Source organism: Anastrepha ludens, chromosome 3 (assembly GCF_028408465.1).
Source record: "Anastrepha ludens isolate Willacy chromosome 3, idAnaLude1.1, whole genome shotgun sequence".
NCBI classification, from domain to species: domain Eukaryota; kingdom Metazoa; phylum Arthropoda; class Insecta; order Diptera; family Tephritidae; genus Anastrepha; species Anastrepha ludens.
The window spans coordinates 1273780-1299238 of record NC_071499.1 but is presented as its reverse complement, the minus strand read 5'-3'; the positions used below and the strand labels follow the sequence as shown (position 1 = coordinate 1299238).

The following is a 25459-nucleotide window of genomic DNA, read 5'->3' as shown; positions in this document are numbered from 1 at the left end:
AAAATGAGTTTTATTTTAAATGCTTTAATAATTATTCTTGAAATTGTCGTTCTTTCCATGTGCGCATGGTTCAAAGCCTTCTTCTTACTTTTTCCACCTTACGAATGACTGCACGATCCTCTATCACAGTCCTTCTTCTTCTTCCTCTGCATTTTGGATCAATGATTACACAAGCAACACATCGCCCAGTGTGTAAAAGTGGACTTTATCTGTTTGCAACAAAAATCGTTCCTTCTCAAGGCTTTTCAGAGCCATTTTACCGTGCCTTTGCCTTCGATCGGCAAAAAACTCAAATTTCATATGTATTTACGTGTATTTCTACCGTAGTCCATGGTTGAATGCCAAGGCGAGTACTGACTACTGATGGTGGCGCCTTTCAAAAACAGTTACTTTATTTTTCGCGATTTTGGCAAGTCTGGCCTCAGGTCAGGGCTTGGCAATATTGCCATTTGTGAGATTTGGCCTAAACAAACTAATGACAATGAAGTGCCGCGTGTTGAACTGTGAAAACACAAATTAATATAGAGCCTCCAAATGCAGTTTTTTTTGCGTTTTTATGCGGAAGACACCGTAGCAAGAAAATGTACGTATAACTTCTTGTTGTTTGATTGTTTCTATTGCTTTCGCCCACTCTTCCTCTTCAGAAACGAGTAATTCTTGCCCGCAAGCGGTTTCCACCGAAAAACTTCAAAAGCTCGAATGTCGTTGGCCTTTTCACTTGCACGGAAAATCTGGCAGCAAATTAAATGCTTTGAAAACGGATTTTGCAAATTATCCCGCAGTTATGCATACAATCTCAATAAAATCACCTTACCAACAGTGTAATTTGCAGGCGAAATAGTTTCATAACACTCAACGCACTGGTAAGTCTGGGCATCGGTGTTACACCAGTAATGATAAATAAATAATTGGCGCGTACACTTCTGTTAGGTGTTTGGCCGAGCTCCTCCTCCTATTTGTGGTGTGCGTCTTGATGTTGTTCCACAAATGGAGGGACCTACAGTTTCAAGCCGACTCCGAACGGCAGATATTTTTATGAGGAGCTTTTTCATGGCAGAAATACACTCGGAGGTTTGCCATTGCCTGCGTAAATGTAATGATAAGAGACAAAAAAGCAATGAATTTACTCAATTAACCAATTCAAAATTTCTAATTCATATGTGGCAACTCCTCAAACCTGCTGTCTCAATATTGCGTCTTTTGAAATCGGAACCGAGGTTTGCCGCCAAAAGGACAAGGCAACGTGGTTTCCCAACTGTACATAGCCTAGTAGCAAAGGGCCGATATTGTCGAATAACTCCACGTGCAACTTAATTGCAGCGAGCCTCATGAAAACTCGTCATTCACTGCAAGCGCTGCCCACCGTATGGATGTTCGAGTCATTGCGCTCTGCATCGGTTGCAAACCGTAATTCCCAAATGACACGAAATTGCACAAACAGCAACTCTGACTGCTCAGCGATTTGCGAGTATCCCGACGGCCAATTGCTTTAAAGTAAGTGATTTTTCGTTTTGATTCGCCCCAAAATGCTTCTCTACTTCGGCGCTCATCATCGCCGCCATTGCCGCCGGCCAAATGAAAATGCAAAGGCAGGCCCATGAAACTCTATTCGGCAATTGTACAGAAACGCAACAGAAACAAGCAACAACATACTTAGAGCACTAAAACAAAAGCAAGGCAGCATGCAAAGAACGACAAGAAGCGAGGCACAAAGTGAGGGTGCGCGGCTAAAGATGTCGCGGCGCTTTTGCTATTTTTATTTAATTTTGCCATTTTCTTGCTCGTAAATTGTCCCATTGGGAATTTCGTAGCGCATTTAGTTTGAGTATAAATTGGGCTGGGCATAGCTGATGGCCTCAACAAGCAGTCGCTTGGGCCGGCAGACCAATGGCTTCCCTTTGCTTGCCTCGCCCAGTGCGAGCGTCGAATGTTCTTTAGCACAGATAATCTTTGGAATGAAACGTTTTAAATTTAGTATAACATTCTAATGGCATTCGAGTGTTTGCTTGGGACTGCCATTTGTTTAAAGACTTTTTTAACTTTCGGAATTTATTACAAATAATTTGTCAATGTTGCGGCCACTTGCCCGCGCCACGCATTTGATACCATTCGTTTGCACTTGTTATTGTTATTGCTGTTTTTCTGGTAGTGCTTGTGTTTCTATGTAGTAATAATGTGTTTGTTGTTGTAAGAGTTCACTTTTATTCCAAAGCGATTGTGTCATACGCATTTGGCTGTGTGGCATTACTAATTGGCCATTATGAGCTGAAATTCCAGTTTGCCGTTATTGGTTCGCCCGCCTGTCTGCCTCACTCCAGCTTCTCGTTTGCGTCATTCATTATGCTCACATTTCTGCATACAAATAATCGCTTTTTCCATTTTCTCGATTCATTAGAGCGCTCCGCATCCAATATCGAGGCTATAGATTTATTTATTGCGTCGGAGTGCTGTTTGTGTGTGTGTATGTGGTATGCGTGCAAATGCAGGCACGCCTGTGTGGGTGGTTCTGATTACTGAGGAAACTCAAAATTCTTTCTCAAATTCAATGTGTCAGATTTTGTAAGTAAAAACGTCGTTCGTGGTGTATTTTGGGGCGTTTCGGGTGCATATTGCAACACGGGGCATTATTTATTGCAGACGACTTAATTGGGCCGATGCGAATTGCCATTGATTGCTGTAAACTTTTCTTATTTTGAAATTTCGTTTACTTTAATTTTAAAGTCGAAATAATATTCCTTAAATATTTCTATTTGTGGGAATAGGTTGAGAATTAAATTTTAAATTTCACTTTGGTATCTTGATGCTGTTCTCGCTCGCTCTCTGTACTCCGCTCAACCGAAATCCATTTGCAATAATTTTCGCTTTAAAACTTTTTCGTCTAGCTGAAAGGTTTTGAAACTTTCTCCGCCGCAATAGAAACAGACAAATCCTCCAGTAGATGTTTTCCTCCATTTTGGCACCCGTTTACGTCGCCATCTGTCACAATCTTATAGTTGCACTTTAGAAGCATTTAAAGTCGCACCCCTTCCTACTCATCAAACTTTCAGCCAAACCCACAAACCTACAGGTTTCTGGCCGCGTCTGTCCTTTAAATGTCATGCCCTGCGGCTCCACCAACTGCCCTCCCATCGACAGGCTCACTTGAGCGGCAGACCGATGACTGCAACTATCATACAACAACAGCAGCAACATTGGCGGGAGCATCGAAAACAAGGGTGTCGAAATGTAAAAAAAAAACTATTATATAAAAATAACTAAATCGAAAACCAAAAAAGGAAAGAAAATGAAGAAAAACCGAACGAAAACGAAAAATCAAATGCAATTTCCGCACAGACGCACACATTTTCCGGCCCGAAAAAAAGAATATTATATAAAAAGGGATAAAAACAAATAAAGCAGCTAGTGAACATCTCCCAAAAGCGTAAAGCGTCAACAAATATGCGCCAGCAAAAAATGCGAGCAAAAGAAATGAGAATTCAATTCCCAAACTAAATTCAACGAAAATGTGTGTATGAAAAAATGTGAAAATTGCATTTGGCAAACGCATTAAACTTTCATTTTTCTGTCATAGCAGGATAATAGAAGGCAATATGGAGCGGAGAGTGGTGACCGCAGCAGAGTGCAGGCAACAGACTAAAGTCAGGATGAGATGAACATGCGCTCTCGCATACGCACGCTGTGTGTGGCTTCGAGCACGATGAAGTGGCGAGCCAGGGGCAGCGGCATAGAGAGGCAGACGATTTCGCAGACGGACAGAAAATGCATTTAAATTCAGGCGAAAGTTAAGAGCACAAAAATTTTGGCTTTCTTTCAGATCAGGCGTACTTTTTTCAGAACATTTTGCATTTTATTGCATATCTCTGGGCGCACGGAGCACTGAAAAGCAGGCGCTGAAAAGTTTTGCTATGAATTTGCGAATTTCTAGCGAGCAAATAACAAAAAATGCACATAGCAATCAAAAAGTGACGCCACACAATTGAAAAGTTTTTACCTAAAAAATAAAGAAAAGTAATAAAAATTTTAAAAAGCACTAAAAACCAAAAAAATACGAAAAACGGAAAACCAATTCGGCCTACAAGAACAACTGCATGGAATTGCTTATTTTTAGCCCATATTTATGCGAAATTATGTATACTAAATGGATGCTAATGCACGTTGGATGGAAAGCTGGCGATAGCGGAGGGGCGCACAAGGACGTGCCCGATGGACGGTAGCCAACTTGTTTTGTGTGCGCCAAAAAGCAGACATCAACTTTGTTTTTCAGCAAATTGATGATGGCGCAAATGTGGCGAAATTCGGGTTATTATTTCATATGAAAATTCTCATATCTACGTATGTATGTGTGGGTATTTGTATGTGCGCCCTGCTAAACAACTATAAGTGGTGCCTAAAGAGGCCAACGCCACAAACTGTGGCAAATTGTTTGGTCAAATTTGTTTGCGCGCATCTCAACTTATTTTTTGGCCAAACTAACGAATGCAATTGGGGTCAATGGGATGTAATGGCACTGCCATCAACTTCAGCTTCCATTATGACTGTTGCAACATGCAATTTCGCCCTTACATAAACACCAATATGATGTACCAGTGAGTGTGCGTGTGTGGCCTGCGGTTTCGCTATCTGCTGCTCGCCTTTGTGCAGTTATGAAGTATTTTCCAGTGGAAATTCCTAAATTGCGTGCTTAAATCGATGATATAACGATATACTTTATTATCTGGCGAAAAGAAAATGGCCACAAACAACAACTATCGCGGAGTGTCATAAAGAATCACGAAAACGGGAAATCATTAACCCAAAATCAGAGTTTGCGGCGGGAAAAGGGACTCGACCGGAAGGGAGCATCAGCTGTACTACCACAAAACAACAAAAACAACAATACCAATGGCACAAATTATCTTCGGTATGCATGTGTGTGTGTGTGTGGCACATACTTGCCCTGTGCGTCATTTGTAAGACTTATGAACTGAAAAACGTATGGATAACAGAAAATAGTAAAGAAAAAGCGGCAGCAATAAGGCAAGAGTGGGGTCGGGGTAAGCGGTATGAATGGAAAAAACGAATTTTTTTTGTTTGCTGTTGCAATTGTAAATTTGCTAGCGTGTCAAACAACAATTTCAGTTCGGCCACAAAACACATCCGAACTTATTCTCACACAAACCCATACATCTATAGGCATACCATATGCATGTGTGTGTGTATGTGTGTGTTTTAATGTTTCTAGCGACGTACATAGATAAATATTTTGCTACATTTGTCGGAATCACCCATTACAATAAATAATTCGACGCGCTGCACAAAAACCTATGCACAGTTGAAGTACCTACACGCTTTGGTAACGAGCAAAAACAAAATAATGAGCGGAGACAATAAGAAGGCTATCGTCATTACTGCATAAACCGAAAGAGTGACTAACGTGGTTTTTTTTTTTTGTGTATGTATGAATACACATTTGCGAATGCGTATGAATGTATTGAATGTACCCAGGAGCGTATTGAATAATTACGCTGGTTTACGAATTTTGATTTTTTTGTTTGCACTCAGCAGCCGGCTATCAACTTTCTATCTAGAATCGCTCGCTGACCGCGAAAATCGAGTTAATTTTTTTTCTTTATGGGCAAGTTGTCTAGATATTTGTTGTTTACCATTATTCGTTAAAATAACCAAAGTGATTCCACTTAATCATATATATAATATCTACGAACCAGCTAAATTTTAATTCCTAATACGAACTATAGCAAATGTAGGGTCATGAAATTCCCCATCACTTTTCATCATCATCACATTTCGATAAATTTCAGGTTTTATTATTATTATTATAATTTTTTTGTTAAAAGAATTCACACTTGAACAGGTAAAAAATAAAGGAAAACATAGTTTCTTGTGTCTGTAGTATAGTTTTGCCCTCAACATATGAGCCGTTTTCTTTGAAAGTGGATAAGTCCATTTTCACAAAAAATTAGTTAATGATAAAAATGAAGACCAAACTTCAAAATGTTACTAAATGAATTGTTTAACTAGATTCTCTAATAATTTTCTTCTTTTCTTCATTAAAATGAAATAAGAAAATTATAATTTTTATTTAGTTTTCATTGAATTGCTTAGCATTAACCTGTTTTTCATAGTCTGTAAGAAATTCGACATTTTTAGATTATTAAAAAAAAAATTCTTCGCGCACGGAATTTCACTGATATGGCTAGAAATTATTTCAAGATAATTTTAAGTCATAATATTTAAGGATAGATAAAATATCCATATCCATAACTCCATATTTTGCAAACCATGTTTTCGCTTCAATGATAATTTATAAATATTCGTATTGATTATTTGGAAAAACTAATAAAGGCTAGGAGCCAAGTTCCAATTATACCCTTTCAATATCAAGCAGATACATAATTTATTCCATCTTTCCATGTTTTTAACCTGTAATAGTAACCGCAAGAGCACGGCTACGAGTTTTGGGTTCCGATGTCGTGCGAATGAGTAATATTCGTTCTCTGGAGGAAATTAAAAGATTTGCCAAAGTATCTGGAAATTTCTCACAGGGCTGACTACCTCTATCTCTGTCTCTATTCTTTCCTATCTCTTTCTCTGCTGTTTTTCTTTTTCCCTCCTTGACTATCTACCCTCTTTCCAGAGCTTTAAATACAATGGGCTTTTTAGCCTGAGTGTTTTAGGAGCCACCAAATCTCCTGGTGCTCCTTGGCTCGACCTTTTCAAATCTCAGTTTCAATAGTAACCGCAAAAAGATTATATATATATTAGGCCGGGTCGATTTGTGGGGAGGCAAAAAAATTGCCCATTGCTCTGTAAAAATCATATTCTAGAGATCAAAATAAGAAACTTTGCCGAAGGAACCATACCTCTAAAACGAGTTCTGGGGCATCAGAATTTGGGTCGAACTTTTTAGTTTCTTTTCTATAACTCACTTAAATTAATTTTTTCATTTACATATGTTCTGACTAAATAAATTTCTTAAGAGAAAAAATAGATATTATTATAAATAAATAATAAATATTATTATAAATAAATAAAAATAAAGAAAAAACATAGCCATTTAGCTGATTCTTTCATGTAAAGGCCAAAAATGGTGATATTTTGAAATTGGGGGACATCAGATTTCGTTTTAGAGGTATGGTTCCTTCGGCAAAGTTTCTTATTTTGATCCCTAGAATACGATTTTCACAGAGCAATGAGCGATTTTTAAATCGACCCGCCCTAATATATACAATATATATATATAATTGGCGCGTACATTCTTTTCGGGTGTTTGGCCGAGCTCCTCCTCGCATTCGTGGTGTGCCTCTTGATGTTGTTCCACAAATGGAGGGATCTACAGTTTCAAGCCGACTCCGAACGGCAGATATTTTTTATGAGTAGCTTTTTCATGGCAGAAATACACTCGGAGGTTTGCCATTACCTGCCGAGGGGCGACCGCTATTAGAAAAAACTGTGTTCTTCATTTTGGTGTTTCACCAGATTCGAGAGAACCTCTGTGAACACCGAATGGTAATCACGCACCAACCTATTCGGCTACGGCGGCTGCGAAAAGATTACCCACGCAAATAAACTTCACTATAATTATGGATTTAAAAACCGGTGGCACTAAATGTAGCATTAGTAACAAATATATTTATATATATGTAAGTTAATGCGATATGCGCAGAAATTGGGCTACATAATTTCCCACAACAACCAACACCGAAATTTTGGCGTGAACATCCGACCAAGGCAGTAGCCGGTGCCCCTTTAAGCGCTGGCATTGCGGTACCGCTGCATAAGAATGTCCAACAACAACTCTGGCACAATGAGCGAGTGCAGTGGTACTTTGTAGATTAAATGGTGTAAGATTATTAATTATGATTTAATTTTAAGTTAGCACATTGACGGACAGTAGGAACAAGTGAAAAAATCCAAAATTAGCTTTATATGTTTTTGAAATTTTCAGAATATTAGAAATATAGCTTTACTCTTTTTGTTTAAATAAACTTAATTTTAATTAACTCAGCTCGTTTAATTAGGTCGCGGTTATAACCGTCAGGGCGCCAGCGGACTGCAGACACAAAAATTTCAAAATATAAAGACAGGTTTAACGAATCAAATAAGCGAGTTATTGTGTACAACAAAGTATTTTTGGGAGCTTTACACGAAATGTTAGTTCATAATCAAACAAAAATAAGTAAATGACAAAGAAATTTATTATAATTTTATAATTATTATACATAACTTTCGGTATGCCATTTTTGAAAGCCTGGTCGTGGCAAGGTCACAGTGCAGGTTTGATGTTTCTGCAGCAGTATGATGTTCCCCTTCTTGTTTCCTGCTTATAACATAAGCAAATATATTTTTCGTTGATAATTTTCAGAAGGAGAAATTTTCTCGGGAAAATGATGTTTACCATTGCAGTTGATTTCCTTGGTTAAGATTCGTGCACGTTTAAATTGCACCAAATACCTTCTATCCTGTTTATAATCTATACCAGTTAGAGATCTTATGATTGCTTCCCTGTATTTTATAAACTTCATTTGATAACCCGTGTTTTCTTTAAAGATGTAGTGACAATTCCACACTGATACATCCAATAGATGAAATATTACCTTTTTATGCCCTCTAATTGTTTCTCGTGCACAGGAACAATAGGAAATCAGCTGGTCTGTTGTATCAACACCTGAAATATTCTGATTATGATTCGCTACTTCAACTGGTTTTCTCTTTCCCTGTTGCCGCCGGTTAGCTGTGTTTATCATATCCGAGAGATACATGGGATGTACAATGTCCAATAGCAGCTTACCATTCAAGTCGCAAGAAATTCAGCCTAAAAAATTGTTTCCAAAACTTCTACTTGCTCGCCGGTAAAATCATATTTGTGCCGCTATGGCCGTAGTGTCTAAGAACCGATCATTTCGTTTTGGACGGCTATAGACGCAAGTGATCGTCAACGTGGTAATATTGCCGTCAACCAAAAATTATCCAAAGACTTTTCATTTAGTATGAAATAACTTATATATATAAGTATTTTAAAAGGAAGGTTTTCTATTATATGCATGCATTCACAGCCGTTCAAACCACTTGAAGACACAGTAAAAATGAAAATTTACCTAAAAATTCCTGTACAGTTTATTCTACTTCCTCCAGTTAGTTTTATATTTATTGCTAATTACTATTAAAATGCAGAAAAATTACTTTATTTTGGTGATAGTATTTGTTGTAGTAATTGATTATTTTTTTTTTTTTTTTTTTTTTCAGAAAATAAGTTACCAACTGAACAAAATTTTCGCGCAGAAGAAGGCACAACTAGCAAACGTCAGCTAAGACCAAAAAGCAACGGTGGCCTGCTTATGTTAAATGCCAATAAATTCGGAAACGTGACAAAAATGTACAGCCCCTGCAATCTGAACAAAGAAGAAAATGTGACGAATTTTATTAGAAGGTGTCCAATACTCGCTGAGTTTAGAAATATTTATTTAAAAAAAACACACTTAATTTATTATTCATAAACAAAATGAATTGTAAAATGTAAATTTTTTTTAATTCTGGAAAATAAATATATGTTGCTACTTCTACTACTGCCAACCAACCAACTACCACTACAATAGAGCAACGGAAATGATTCTTATGAAGATTTTCAAGCAATTATGCCCCAAAATCAGTAGAAAAATTGGCATGGGCGATTTCATACAGAACAATTTTTTCGTTAATTCTGTCTGCTAACTCTCCAAGCTCTAACTATTACGGCAAATATTCGAAAGGCAAATGGCAAATAGCAAAGCAAAGAATCAACTCACGGAAAAAAATTTCGGTGGCTGCAGCCGGCTGATGTAAATTTAAAAAACATTTAAAGAAATATTGGAATTTTAAGCCTTCTCCGCTACGTCTCAAGCTTTCGCAATCTCGAGATTTGACCAATACCGAGGCACCCTCGTATTGAGTTTATCAATGTATCGACTTATTTATGCTTGGTTAATTATTTTTAATTAAATTAATTTATAATTTTATGTAGTTTTAAAATTTATTTAAAAATGTAGGTATTCTACTTAATCCACCGCCGAGTGTGGCAGTTTCACTCTATTAACGTTAATTTCTCGTATAAGTAAAACAAGCCGGTAAAGCTATCAAGCATTACAGTGTACTTTGTCTTAAGCGAACACCTAAGGAATGAAAAATGAGTGTGCTTATGGGCGGTGTCCGCTTGTGAGAAGAGTCTAAAAAAAGTGAATAATATGTTAAGTTAGGGTAGTCCGCTCAAGACAAAAAGTTTTTTAAAAGTTCTTAAATATTTGTGGTATGCACTGAAAAAAGTGTTCGCTTATGGGCGGTGTCCGTTATGAGAGAATGCACTGTATTTCGTTGTGAAAAGAAAAAAGTATAAGAATTCCGAGTTTGTTGCTTTGATAAAAGTATAGGAAAGTTTGTTTCAATGATTCTTAAACGCAGGAACACTTCAGTGCTTTCCCTAGCAAATATTGCACATCGAGCACAGGGACATCAAGCCTGGTTAGCTCAGCTTTAAGGAGGCGTCCGCGGCATATGTCCTGCTCTCACAGATGGATTATTGCTGGAAGTAGCCATAAAACCGATATTCATACTTCATACAAATAAACATAAATACATACACACCTAGCACTCATTGTAATGCCTTTCCGGACATTTCGGAAATTTTCGTTAATAGAGCTTCGTTTTGAAGCTTTTCGACTATAAAAACCACCCGAAGCTATACAACTTGAAATATTAATCTGGTGCAGTCGATGCACCAACAACATCAACAAAAAAATACATATGCGCCTGCCGTTGAGTGCTTTGCATTATTTGATTTTCTCTATCCGCCGCTATTTTGTTAAATATTTGCCGAGCACTTCAATGAATTACTTTTTTTCTACAGCTTAAAACTATTTCAATCGCCCTGCCAACACTCACACATGCACACACAGATGTGCAGGACTATCAAAGCAAATCACAGCCCCTGTCTGAAAATCGCCTCCTGATAAGGGTTCAAGGGACGGCTGCCAGAAATCGCCGTTCACCGTTCACCGTTGCCGTCCGCCTTTCCTCGCTGCGCCCTACAGTGTTTGCACATATTCACGTACGAGTGTGTGTGTGAATGCGCGAGTGTATGTGTTATACACCCTGGATATGTACAAAATTCACTTTTGGTACCGTCGAGGGTTAAAGTTGACGGTCTGCTGCTCCTGTTGGAAAGTTGGAAAAGGCAGATGTGCAGCGAATGCCATACGGATTTCATAAAATGTTATTTGTCAAGTTGCATTGCTGGGCTTAGGTGGATAAAACGCGCGCTGTTGTTTTTGTAGTGTCATCAGACTTTGCCACTAATTTCTATAAACGTGCAATATGAAAGGATTTACGATGTTTGACATTGCCAGTCGCCAATTTGTGCAGATGATAGATGAACTCGAAAGTGTGTACGTGGATTTCTAACTTGTTCATGCGCGCGTGTGTGTGTGTGTGTGTGAGTATGGGCACATTACATTATACACTGGCTGCGCACCTCTGTAAATACTATGTCGGTTTACGAGTGTACTTATCTTCGCTGAATCGTGAATTTTATAGCTGTCCATTATCTCGTTCATTTGGTGACGTTCTGAGCACAAATTATATCACAGGCCAGCGCACACACACACAGACACACGTTCAGGCGTAAAAATGTCGTTTGCTGGAAATTCATTATTTTTAGGGCAACATTTAAAATCTGCATATTAAATAATCATAAAGAACGCACATAACCACAGAATGTGCATGAATTGTGTGGCACTGTTGCAAGCCGCACAATACCACAACACCACCCTGCGCGTTGTTGCCCCTCGCCACCATCACCCACCTCATTTTTGCAATATTTCTCTTCTTACGTTCATATATATGGATTTGTTGTTTTTGGTTTCGTTGCTTTGGCATATTTTACGCTTTTTGCGTCATATTATGAATTTGCTGCCAAGTTGTGGTCCCAGTTACAGTTACAGTTACTATTATTGCTGTCGTTGTTTGGCCCGTTTTTGTAGTCGAACTTACGAATTTGTTGTAGTTGTATGTAGTTGTAGCTGCCTTTTTGGCTTTGTTTCCTGGTTTCGGCTTGGCATTCTTTTTGTTTTTAAACAAGAAAAAACAAAGTGATTTTTTATCGTCTTTGGAAAATATTTCACTTTTTATTACCCAATTTACTGGTATCATCGTGCAACACAGCAGCGCAGCGTCGGTAGCGTTATTCTTGTCGGTAGCAACCATGCAACACCAAGAGGCAGTCAAGCAAAAAAATACAATACTAAAATAAAATGTTAGCGAAAAGCGACATGAAAGGGCGAGGAAAGTGGAAAATGAATTGCGAAACGAAAATTCTGTAGTTTAACGTAAAAAATTATTTATGCGATTTCACAGCCGTCGCTCTCTTCGACTATTCTGTTCGTGCAAGTGCCGTCGGCAGCTACAAATGCAGAATGGCTCGGCCTGGGTCAGTACGGCAACACAGTAGCTAAAAAACGAAATAACTGACGCTCGACTGGCTCCGGGCGAGCGTTTCCTGTAGGCCAAAGTTCGCCCACAATTTCAGTCTTCAAGTGATTGGGCCAGCACTTCGCAAAGTGCCACACTTTTGTACCTTCCAAAGGGCTGGTAGATCTTGAAAATGTATTCTGAATAATGAATTTCTTTCAAAAATAATTGTCTATAAAATTTTAATACTTAAAAATGTTGCATTTAACAAAATGTGTGCCACACTGTTGGGCACCAAGCTTGAGCACCTTCTCCGATTGGCGAAACTTCAGAGCTTCGCGTGCGTGTGTCAGCGACCCGTGTTTACAAATAAAATTCTTAGTTTCCCACTTCCGATATTTTGGCCCAATAAATCCGTACACTTCGGCCACATTGCGGCGCGTCAAGAGCAACGGCCGTTCGAGGGATCTGCGTACCATCAGCGTATCTACTGTTCCGCAGCGGCTCATAAAAATAATTATTGCGCCGTCGAGATGTTTTCGTTGCGAAGGTGCTTCAAGTGGAAAGCGAAAATTTACAGTACGTCTGAGCGACTGTGGCCAAGGTGAGTGCGCGAGGTGAAGTTGGGCAGCCCGTTTCGCATATGACCATGACTTTCGGTTTCATTTGTGCTCAACGCTCTACAGGTTTTTCTGCCATAATTTTTCTCCGCATCCTCCTCTGCTTTTCTGCGCTCACTGCTGCTCCATTTCGCCTCAGCGATTAAACAAACACGCTAGATTTGAATAAATTAATGAAGTGCCGCTGAAGTGCTTCATAATTTCTGTCGTGTGCACCACCTCCTTTTTCTACGTATTTTGTTTCGGCATTTTTTCCGATGCGTTGCTGAGCTTTTACTCTTATTTTCTCCGACTCTGTATTTCCAATTTACTCGGCTTCTTTCTTGCTTTGGAAAATATAATTTATGTTTTGGGGCAGGAAGCGTTTTGCGTACTCGTTCGCCGTCGCCACCCACCCCATCGCATCCCATCCCACCCAGTGCGGTGCTGTTTGCGTTCTTCACGTTGTTTCTGTGAGTGTTTGTGGCATCGCTGGCGTATTCGAGTGATTTAGGAAGTGTTTGCTGTTGTTACGCTTGGTTAGTAGATAAAAATCATGTTTCTTCCACACTGGTTTGCCACTCCCGCTCGCCGTGTGTTGTCTTTGCTTGAGCTTCCAAATTTTGTTGTTGTTTTTCGTACCTCGTTTATTCTCGTTGCTATTGTTTTTCGGGTTTCTTGTTGTTTTTGTGATTTTAGTTGTTTGTTATATGGCATTAGGTTGCCGCTTCATATTTGCCGCACGGATTTTCCACTTTAACCACTTTCGGGGAATTTTCAACTTTTAGGATAAAATTATTTTATGAAGATTTATGGCATTTGTCTACAGTGTGGCATTCTAATTGTGCACAGCCTAAGTAGCCGTCTTCCCTTTCGTCTTTTTGTTTGTTATGCTCTTTTTACAGTTTGGGTTGTGTGTGCACTGACACTTTTGTTTACAAAGCGAATTCCGGGGGAAGAGAAAATTTTCAGAAACCTAGATGGGGTTGCATTTAAATTAATAGGAATAATCGCAGTGGATGCCGTTCTGTGTGAATATATCAACATTTTTAAACTTTTTACTGCTACTGCACGATCAAAAAGCAGGTTGCGGGCCCTAGGCATAATTTGTAAGTCTATCTGAAGAATGCGAAGCGACTTTATGAGCTCTGCGACCATACAAAACTGCATCTAAACTAGGGGATAACTGAAACCCTAGGACTCAAATCTACGGTATTCCTGATTTGCTCTTCAGATTAACGATCTGCGCAGTGCGGTTCTGCAACGGCATTTCTTAGTTAGTGCCTTTCCAAAGTGTTCGCCAATGGACAAAAAGACTAAGGTAAAAAAGCCGGAAAACAAATTTCCCAAGGAGGACTCTCTACCTACTCTCACCTACTCTAAGTTAACTGATTTAAGCATCTGAAAATTTCATTTGATCGATGGTGAAATACTGCAATTCGTTATTCGTAAATATGTCGATCTAACAACACAAAAGTTTCGCACATAGGAGACGTGATGGAGGAGACTCCAACTATCCGAGGTATGAAATAAAAAGTCCGAAAAGTGAAGAAGTGTTTGTTAACAGCAATAAAATAAATATTGGTAGACTAATGCTAAGCTTAGCTAGAAAAACTTGAATTACAAATTTTTTTACATTTTTTTTTTTGTCTCATTAACGCTTCTACTTTTTGCTCTTATATGATTGCTTTGTATTGACAGAGTGGGCAATAGGTATGGCTGGGTTCCTATTTCCTTTATGCAGTAAAACATTTTAAGGCTCAATTTATTGTTACTAATTGGATTTGGGATTCTCAAGAGATATTGTAAGTTCGCCTTTCAAGTTTGATACCTTCATTCTTACTCCTTAAAAAAATGTGTACTTTTATAATTCCTATTTACAGCTCTAAATAATTTATAACTAAAAAAACCAGCTAATCGATTCTTGTTAAACTTTGCCTAAGTATGACTAGTGGCCAAAATATCCTCCCTATTTTTATTCTCATGCGAAAAACTTTTTTATGCGTTTTTTAGGAAGTGTAAGATTTATGAAATAAGTAAAACAAAATTCTCGAAAAACGTTTTCTAATGTGTTTCTTACGAAAGTTTTCATATTTTTGCAAAGGAAAAACTTTTTTAAACTTTGTAAATATCCCAAAAATGTTAGACTTAATGAGTAGTGAGCTAAAAACTAAAGACAGAGAATTTAAATACTTTTAATTTGATATCTGATATTTTGATATTTGATTTACTTTAATCGGTTAACGGATTTTTCAGATATTAGAAAGTTTAATGAAGTACCTTTTTTTCTTCAATCCATATATAGCCCTCTTTTGCCTACATCTCGAAAACTACGCGACAAAGAAAAAACGTATGCGGATTTTCGGGATCAGCGATCGGTTTTCCAAAAGTATTAAAAAGCCTGGTTCTTGGGATTTTTTGGCTATAAAGTAGTGTTATTATTATTATTTCGTTGCCTTTTTTCTGTTTGAATTACTAAAAATAAGTCCAAAATTGGAAACCAGAATTTCTGAAGCAATAATTACTCAAGGCTGAAGTTATTTTTCTCTACTTGTTGTTTGAGCTCGACAAGTCATTTCTATAAATTTTGGTTCATTAAATCTCATTCGTTAATAAAAATGCGCCATCACGTCGAAATTTGGTAAGAATTTAAATTTTTGCCTTCAAAAATAAATTTTCAGGCATTTTTGTATCCTTTAACCTTTTGGTTCAGCATCGAACGCCGCTGTTTCAAACAACATAATTTTTGGCAGGTTCCAGCTAAAACATTCCACACGCCAAAGTGAAACAGACACATTTGCAATATGAAAATAGTCCAACGGTGAAAGTGGTTTTAGCGCTCGCTAAATATGAAGCGGAAATCTGATAAAAAAGTTGTCCACTTATTTTTTCCAATTGATTTCGAAAACTTTTTGTCACATATCAAAGCAAAACTGGAGGGAAAATTAATATATACAGGCAACATGAAGCCATTTCGCAGCAAATCCAAAGTGGGCTAATAACCACTTCAAGTCGAATCGTTTAAATTAAAGAAAGAAACACATCCACAGAACTCAGTTGGTGAGGAATGCATCAACAGGCGCAATTTAAGCAGTTATGCCAAAATGCAAAAGTCCAACCCTGCAACGCAGCTCTGGCAAAAAATCCAGAGCAAAAACTGTTTGCGTCACAAGAAGGGAAGATGTAAAACAAAAGTACAGGGAAGGAAAAACAAGAACAGAAATTACAGCACTTCAGAAGTCAAGTGGCCATGTGGTGGAAAAACAATTGCCAGTGGTGCGGAGGGAGCAAAGTAAAGTGTTAGCCGCAACAGCTGCAAGACAGGCTGACGTTCGGGCGCACTGGATGAAGCAAGAGCGATAAGACAGCATCGGCGAAGGTGGTAACGGTGGCAGCGGCTCTGGGGCAAACGTTCCATATACTCGCGCTTCAAATGCTGCAGAGCGCGTTAAATGCAAATAACTGAAGCCTGTGCAGCATTTAAGTGCATCTCGCCGCAGCCGCAATTTGGAAATGTTTCACTACCAGAAGTGGCAAATTAAATTCAAGTAGCAGCAAAGAAGATGATGACGTTGATGTCGACGTACGCTGTTGGCTACTCAAGCACAATGAATTTGTACTTCGTTGTTGTTTTTAAAATTGTTTTTTTTTCTTCGACGGACGGGGTATGGAAAGACGGTGACAAGGTGAAAAGGAAAGTGCAATAATCAGGCAATACACATAAAAAATCAAGCGCTCCACACTCTTACGCGAAGTTGAAACATTTTTGTAGATTTCAGAAAGGAAGCCTGCTTGAGGCGGCCACCCTTTAGTCCAGTGCGATTTTGGCTGAGCTGTTGTGGCAACAGCTTTGCCGCAAATAAAAAATGCAAAACGCTTTGCCACTCAGCTGTTGTAGGTGTTTCGGGCGAAAAAAGTCTTGCCTGGATTCACACAAAGATGACACACCGCATTCCCCACTAACGCCGCTGACACAGCCATAGCCACTTCAGACTTCGCCTTCGACACCTTGCGCAAGCACTTTTTATCCAGTAACCCGACCGCTGTGCATCAGTTCTGGGTGTTCACTGTGTCATTTCCGCTTTCTGCACCCCTCACATGCCGCACGCCGCACTGCTGCATTGCTCTGCTGATTTGCTCCTTTCTAGTGTCTGTGCACCTCGGCCGTCCGTCTACCCGCCTGTCCATCCATCAGCATCACCGCATATACGCTTCTGTGCGTTTGTATTTGTCCAACATTTTCATCATTTTCTGCACCATCATAAATCACCTAGAGTGTTTTTAGTCGCCGTCGTCGTTCACAGCTTCTTCTACGTCTACATCTTCTTTCCCGAATCAGTTGTTTTTGTTATTTCTTGCTCATTTCAGCACGGCCCGCACTCGGGTCATCCTTTTCAAATCACATCGTCTTGCAACTTCACATATTCTCTCTTACCCCTGCGTCCATTCCCTCTGATACTTGACTGGCTACTATCATATTTAGGTGCAAGCAACTCACCAAGATTTTCAGGTATCTTCCTCTCGTCTGTAGCGCACATTCACACGAATCGCCACGCAAACTAAATAACAAACCGACTGACTCAATTGCCGTCGGGTCGTCAGTTGGGATTCTCGCTCGCTATTTCTATTTAACATTTGCTCCGTGTTCATTGTTCTTCTGTATGTGGCTGTGTTGGTGTCTGTCTGTCCGCCTGTGACGTTCTTCCGTCACTGTTACTAATTTGAGCTTAAGTTGTTGTTTGTTTCATTTATTATTAATGGTTTGGATTTTTACCTTGTCATGTTTCGCTGTTTTCTGTTTTCTGCTCTACAATTCCCGCTCCATATGTTTTCTTTGCGAATTTCTATTATTTGCGCAAAAAAGTTGATGTGCCACAGAGAAAATCAACACAAGTGTTTCATTTCACATTTTTATTGTATTATATTTTTCGAATTTCTTCTGCATATATAGATGTTTGTGTGTATGTGCATCCTACGTATGTGTATGTGAGTGCATTTGATTTTTTTGCCTACTCAGAAATGAGTAGTTGCGTATGTGCGTACCTTCAACAGTCTCTGCCGTAGCATCAGGTAGATCTTCCACTTCGTTTTTGTTTCTGTTTTCGCCATTTGGTGAAGGGCACTCACTTTCTCACTTGGTATAGCTGTATTTCGTTGCAGGCTTCAGGCTGTTGCACAGGTAACAGCTGCGATCAATTCAAGTACCTTCGAAAACCAAAGAAATGCTCAGAAATTGCGCTCCCCTTAGAAGGTTAATTAAATTTCGAAGTGTGCGTTGCCAGGTAAAGTAATTTCGAGAGCTGCTTCGACACGTTCTGGTTTCTTTGTCACAGTGAGGAAAATATGTAACTGCTTTCTTCTTTGAAAAACTCACCGTGACCAACATGAAGAGTGGAATGGAAAAGGAAAAAGGAATATTACTGATTTCACCACAGTTGACGAGAATTTTGAAGGGTGATAAAATTGCTATTCAAGCTGAAGCAAGGCGAAGCAAATAATGTGTAATTATTGTAGTAATTAATCTAGTTTTTCACATCCATTGAAGGAAAACACCGCTTTTAAGAAGTCTGCCTTGAGAACAAAATATTGACGCGCGGAAAATATTTGATTTTTTATTCACAGTGTTTCTCTTTATAATTTTGATTCGTCAGCTAAAAATCCATTGAAATTTGCAAACCGGATTGTCAAGTAAAGGCGCGATTGGCCTTCATCACATTTGAGAGTAAATCGATCTGAAATATGGCTAAATTTAAATTTATTTTGTTTTGTCAGCTATATGTAAGTATGTGGGTATGAAGTTATATCAAACGCAATTAAGCAGCCTATTTGTGCGTTTTTAGTGTTGGTTATGAAAGCAATTCCTCCATTTTTCGAGGAGTTTCGCAACTTGAAAGGCGCGCAAAAAATAGCCAGTATACAAAAATATGGTATAAGTACAGTTATATACATAAATAAGAATAGGTATGTTTCTTCGAAATTTTGTTCTGCTATTAAAAAGCACTTGCGCGAATACAGGCAATTGAAATTTGAAAAACAAAACAAATTGAAAAAAAAATTCGAAGAAACCAATAAAACCAATAAAACATTAAATTTCATTTGTATGAATTTACATAAACATATGCAACATGAAAATTTTTTTCCTAAATATAAGCAAAATCGGATAACAAATTTAGTATTTTCAAAAATCTCTACGTCCGCGCCACCCAGCGGATATTGGGTGGGCTTTGCCTTTAACACCTTGTTTTTTTAATATTGTTACAAAACCGGTTCAACACGCTTAATATTTCTACAGCCAAACTTTCATTCCACAACAAAATTTAATGCAACAACCAAATCAAATATTTTTGATAAAGCTTAATTCACATTTTATTTTGAACGAGTGCCAATATTGACACGAAATTCGGCACAAATGTCAACGATAGTATTGCCAGTTTAAAACAAATATTATGCTAAGAGATAAGTCCGCAATATTAAATTTAAAACTTTATCCTATTTTATTATCAAAGTACTAGAAAATCCGGCGATTCTTCACTGCGACTTAATCAAATTTGAGATAGCAGACTTCTCTTCATCTTCTATATTTTGAATTTGAGCCAAATCGGGTCTTAAATGCGATTTTTAGAGATATCGCGACCACAGAATTACCTATCGGAAAAATCGGCAATTTTCTTCTAACTGGCTTGAAGACAAACCAACTTAATCGGCTGACTAGGTTCCAGCACACAAACGCATACATACACAATTTTTATGCTAGTTTATATATTTTTATAAGATTTTGTTCGCTTATTTTTTGCACACCTTAAACGCTGATATAAAAGCTTCGTAATGCAGATTTCTTGTACCCGAATCTACACCTTTGCCTTCGGCATTGTTTTCTTCAGCCCTAATTAATTCAAAGCCACCATTCCATCACCCGTCAATTTCATGTAAGTTATTTATACCCAAAGGTTTTTGGGTCAGAGAGACCGACTATTTTAATTTAATTGGGCTCGTGTTTGAAAAAATTCTTGAAACAGTTTTAACCGCATTTGTTTCAAGAGTCATTCAAATATTTGATTCTTAAAGTGCATATATTTTATTTCAAAGTGTTTGGGAGAATCTATAAGATTTTCTTTTCATTTTTTGAGCAAGATTTAGACATTTGAGATAATTAATTTTTAAAACACAGATCTTATTTTGATCTATGGATGCATGGAGTTGTAAAGTTTGGTGGCAAACCAGGTGCTTATCAGGAATGAGCGATCGGATCGGGTTGTAGTACTCGTAGAAGTGTTTTGAAGTCTAAAATTATTTGGAAATAATTTTTCAACCCGATTCTGAAATTTCGTTCTGAGCACACTTGGCTTTCCATTTTTTTCTTCAAGGTCTTTCAAAAGATGCACCTAAATATTGTTGTATTGTAAAATCCGCCAAACAATCGATTCATGAATGCCTAGTTGATGAGAATTTTGAGATTTCGAGGTTGAAAGTTGCTCAGCAACACTATGCGCTACACCAGCAATATTCTATCAGTCACTTTTCTATCCTCCACAGAACCAGTTTCATCAAATTTTTTGACCAACCTTTGAATTGTTGACTTATTCGAATGATTTTTCCCCCAAAAAAATCACGAGTTTTGCGATAAGTTGTTTTTAAAGGTCGATCATCTTTATAACAATTTTCAATATTTTAACACGTTGTACTTCTTGCCAATTTGTCCATCTTTCTACTTGAAAAGTGTCAAATATGTCAGAAAAAAGGCACCGCCTAAGAATTATTCCCTACTGACAGCTCGGTGCCCCTTTTTAAAGACCCTTTAATTACTTATTTTAGTTAGTATTCTGCCGATCACTTTTTCTTTGTCAATTTTAATTCCTGATACGAGGAAACTTAAGAATATAGAATTCACGACTCCGTCATCTTCGCTCGCAGCTTTTCATCAATTAGTTTTTCGCAAATATTCTGTGTTTTGTTGTGTTTTGTTTGTTGTATTCTTGTTTTCCATATAGTAAGCAAAAATTACAAAAAAGAGAACAACATCAAGCCGCACATCTAACAGAAGGGTGCGTGCCAATTAGAAGTAAAAACTATTCAGTCATCAAAAGAGTTAAGACTTTGATGTAGCAGTCAGCAATTCATTGGCGCAAAGTATTCGCTTCCACTATTTGCAAAACATTTATATTGTCGAATATTTCTGATCTCCGTACAAGCGCATTTTCCAAATTAAAGCCGCATAACCAAATTCACTTAAATGAGTAAAGCGCTGAAATTATTTTCATATTTCCTTTTATCAATTTCTAATACATTTAATTTTATATTAGAAATCCAACATTCGCCTATATTTTATTCCAATGCCAGTTATTCCAATACTCAACTTAAATGGCTCAAAAACTCCTCCTTCTGTTCTAATTGACACAGTAAAAATAAAGCAATGGCGAGGCCTGGTATTTCAACTAAAAATCCGCCTGAAGTTTTCAATAGAGCTACCGAGATTGCACTGTAAAATATTGTAGTTAAAACTCTTTGAATCTACAGAAATATATAAGTAAAAATTGCAAGTCCGACTCCGTCGAGTTGTGAAGAAAAAACCAACGAAAACTTTGGAGCGCAAAACCGAGACAAATAATTTTCGACGAAAAATTAAAAGCCTTTTGCAGCCGTTTTCCTTTCTTTTTTTGCTTTGAAACTTAAAGAGTGATTTTTCTTGTCGTCAATAAAAAAAATATATATCATTTTTACTGATAATTGTTAACGCATTGGTCACGCTTTTTTATAATATACTAAAGTTGGTAAAGTGCGTCGCAAAATATTTGTAAATAGAGAAATGAACTTGTCGCAAAACGGTGAGCTATAATTGAATACAAAAATCATATAAAACGAAGCTAACCTGTGTTTGTTACAAGTTTAACCGAGGTTTTTTTTTAATATTTTGTAAATTATTCTTCGAGTAGATGAAAACGTTCCGCAGATTCCCATCCGATGAATTTGGAACTGCTGAGGTGGACGAGTCCCTATCTGGCTAAACCGAGTTGGAAGTAAACCCAACTGACGACCTGGATAACGAGGCTATGTTCGTCGTGACTATTTAAACAAATTCATAAAATTTGCGATGCTACATTGGTCATGAAAGAACACAGAGAACCTAACTCATTAGAGCATTCGTCGGAAACACTGCGGTGACGAGAAGCAGTTAATTCGATACCCATGAATGTTTTAAAATATAAGTGTAATTTTACTGTCTCGGATAAGAGTAATGCACATCATCCAGTTTGCTTGAATTTCTTTATGGAATGCCTGCGCATTTCGAAGCGCCGCATTTATTCTAAAAATACTGGTAATAATATTGGTAATCTTAATAACATCAGTAATATTAACAACAGGGCTAACTCCCAAAATAGGGATAGAAAATTAAGCAAATTTCATTAGGCGTAGAAAAGTGTTAACTTTTTGTTGTTTTTTTTAGCTCTGCAGTTTACATTTTGCCCAATTCGAAAACTTGCCTCTAATTACCCGTAATACGATTTATTACCCGCTTTTAAGCTCAATTGTTTTCGCTTCATTCTAAGTTGAAGATGTATATCCATTAAAAAATGCAAAGAAAAAAGATAAAACTACCGACAGCTTTCATTCCACACAGAAGAAGACAAACCTCCAAGTTATTACAGAAAAAGCTTCCCATAACTAAAAATCCCATTCCCAATTTATAGAAAAAATTACTTTCATACTACTTAAACATGAAATCACATATCGCGTATGAATATTGTAAAATTATGTTCTCATCCACTAAAGCCCTATGACTAATCCAGGTATTAAGAGCCTGAAAGCATTTAAGCTTCAAGAAAAGGTACGAGTTTTACATCGACAAATCGATCACACAAGACTAGATAATCGCTTCTGTGGGGATAAGAAGCCAATGAAGGAAACATTCTATACTTCAAAAAGCACTTTTCCACATGTCACAGCTTATTTCATTTGTGATATGCCTTTTATGAACTTATATCCAGAATTAAAAGCTCAATAAATACTTTAAAATCTATACAAATCCAGTGCGCAAAGTAAAATCGGTTTCACACAAAACAGAGTTAATTTATAGCCTGAACACTGGGTTTGCGCACAAAATTTATTACGTTACCTTTCCGACATTTCAAACAACCCAGCACAATTTTTTCGGACCTTTGTGGAAACCGAAGCATAGAGTGATTTGAAAAGTTTTTTAAGTGTAGTGAGTTACGAAGAGTCCAAGGCAGAAGTATTCTGAATGCGAAGGCATTACAAAAGTTGCAATAAAGAGAGAGTGAAAAAGTGTATTTCTTAAAAGTAGAATATCCACTCTTCCTTTTACCTCAAATGTGAACTCTGTAGTCAACTTATAGAAATATGTTTCAAACAGTGTAGTAACTGGTTCTAAAACTTTGAAGCTTTTTAACATAAACTTAAATTCATCATCTTTAGAATAGTGAAGAATAGTTTTCTCCCAGAATTGGAGAGCATTTGAATGTGTCTGGAAACCAAATGCAAACCCTCGCTACCGCTAATTGGGTAAATATTTCTTTCTCTCAAAAACAAAACAAAAAAAAAGTACAACCAACAAGTCATGGAATTCATTACTGATTGCAAGTTTGTAGAAATTCAAAATCCAATTTTCGCACAAGCGATCCTTTCATTGCGAGCATTTGTGAGAACGGAAAATCGCTTATCGAATGTAATACGCTGCCCTGCAGCAGTTTTGAACAACAATTTGGTAGATTTAATTTTCATTAATACCAGCAACTTTTCTGAACCTTTTGTTTCGAATCACGATGATCTGTTTTTGCCAATTTTGCACACTCGCCTGCGTACTCCGAATTCAATTGCGATAATCACGCATTGTTCGCGCAGACAGCAGGTGCGAGGGGACGTTGGAGCAATTCCGTTGCCACGGCAAATGAGCGCATTTCAAACTTTTAATTCGACCACCCCTCCCCACCCCAAGCGGTGTGCACCGTGCCCGCCGTCGTGTTAGTGGGTGTATCCTATTGCTGCGCGCTTCCGAAAATAATTGCAGCGCAGTACCGTGTCGTGCCACATTTGAATGGCTTTGGTGTGTTGCACAGAGAAGCGCTGGCGGCGTTTGTTCAACATTCAGCAAACGAAATTCGAGGATAATACAAGGATATAATTAAAATTGTCAGTTTAGTTGAAGTTTGTTAATGGGTGTATTTATGTTTGGTGGTGCTTTGTTATATTTGTTTTCGTTTTCGTTTGTATGCGTGTGTTTTTGGTTTATTTTATATTCTTGTTTTTTGTTTTTGCTTCAAAAGATATGTGAATATCAATATCGACCTACATTTCTTTATTTCGCTGCCTGCTGCCAGGATCCTCTGAGTAAAGACGTCACTGCTTTGCACGCCACCTTCCCTCGAGTTAAGTTGCTTTTCGTTACTTCTTTGCTTGAATTCGTTTCGCTTAAATTCGTTAATAACTCACTTTTTCATAGTTACACTAGATAAATATTGAAATCTCTTGCTTTCAAACAATTCTCAATTCACGAGCATTCATTTTCTGGCCAATATTTTTCATTCACTTCTCCTTTGATGAATTTGTCATGTTTTGCTTTCGGATAAATTTTTCGTGTTCTTTGACCGAACTGCCAGATACACACGCAGCTGCCACACGAATTTCGGCGTGTGACGTAGCCGCTGCTGTAGCGTTTTATGGCGGTTTCACACTCTCTTGCCACACAATTCGACAAACAAATATTTCCACAAATTTCTTTAACTTTTCATAATTGGCCAGAAAAACACAAATTGGAATATTTTGCAAGGATTGACTGCACCAAAATCACTGTCATCTGCGGGCAAGCAAAGAAGCAGTTGTGTCTGCCACACAATTAACATGCCACAGCGATTTGTAGTATTCTTCGTTAGTTGCACATATCACTGTTTTCGTGTCGGCACTAATCGCATTTGTTGCACGCTGTGTTTAAGTGCCATAACTTGACTGCAACTGCCGCACCTGTTCACATGCAACTCAGCAGATCTGAGATTTATTTCTGTTTTCTGAATTATTGAATAAATTGTGTTTGTATTTGAGAAAAAACGCGCGACAAGCAGCGGCGCGACCACCGTTTACAAGACGCGTCCAATCGTACCGACGAATAACACAAAACTGAATCGGCGCTGAACTGAGTTGTTCAGTTGCTTGAATATGGCAACAGCAGCAGCAGCAGCGGCAGTGGCAGTGACAGCGCCAGCAATACGGAGCGAATATGCTTGTACAACATCTGTTTGAGGCCAGTCAAGAGAAGCAGCTCAGCAGCATCGTAATAGCGGCCGTTCCGGCGACAACGCCGTCGTGCTGTTGCCATTCCAATTGGCTGCATATGAGTGCTCACGCCGCTCCAGTGCTCTCTGCTCACCGCCAGCTACAAGATACTTTGTTGCCTGTATCTGTCGTATGTTGGGCGA

The 25459-nt window shown here is 38.0% G+C and overlaps 1 protein-coding gene across 2 annotated transcripts in view; it reads right to left on the bottom strand.

Moving 5' to 3' along the window:
* LOC128856810 (teneurin-a) overlaps positions 1-25171 on the bottom strand; it is a 327215-nt gene extending 302044 nt beyond the window's left edge. For both annotated transcript variants that reach the window (XM_054092157.1, XM_054092158.1), the window contains exon 1: positions 24340-25171. The gene's annotated coding sequence lies outside the window, so the exon portion shown is untranslated. The remainder of the gene's footprint in view (positions 1-24339) is intronic.
* Positions 25172-25459: the final 288 nt, after the last annotated feature.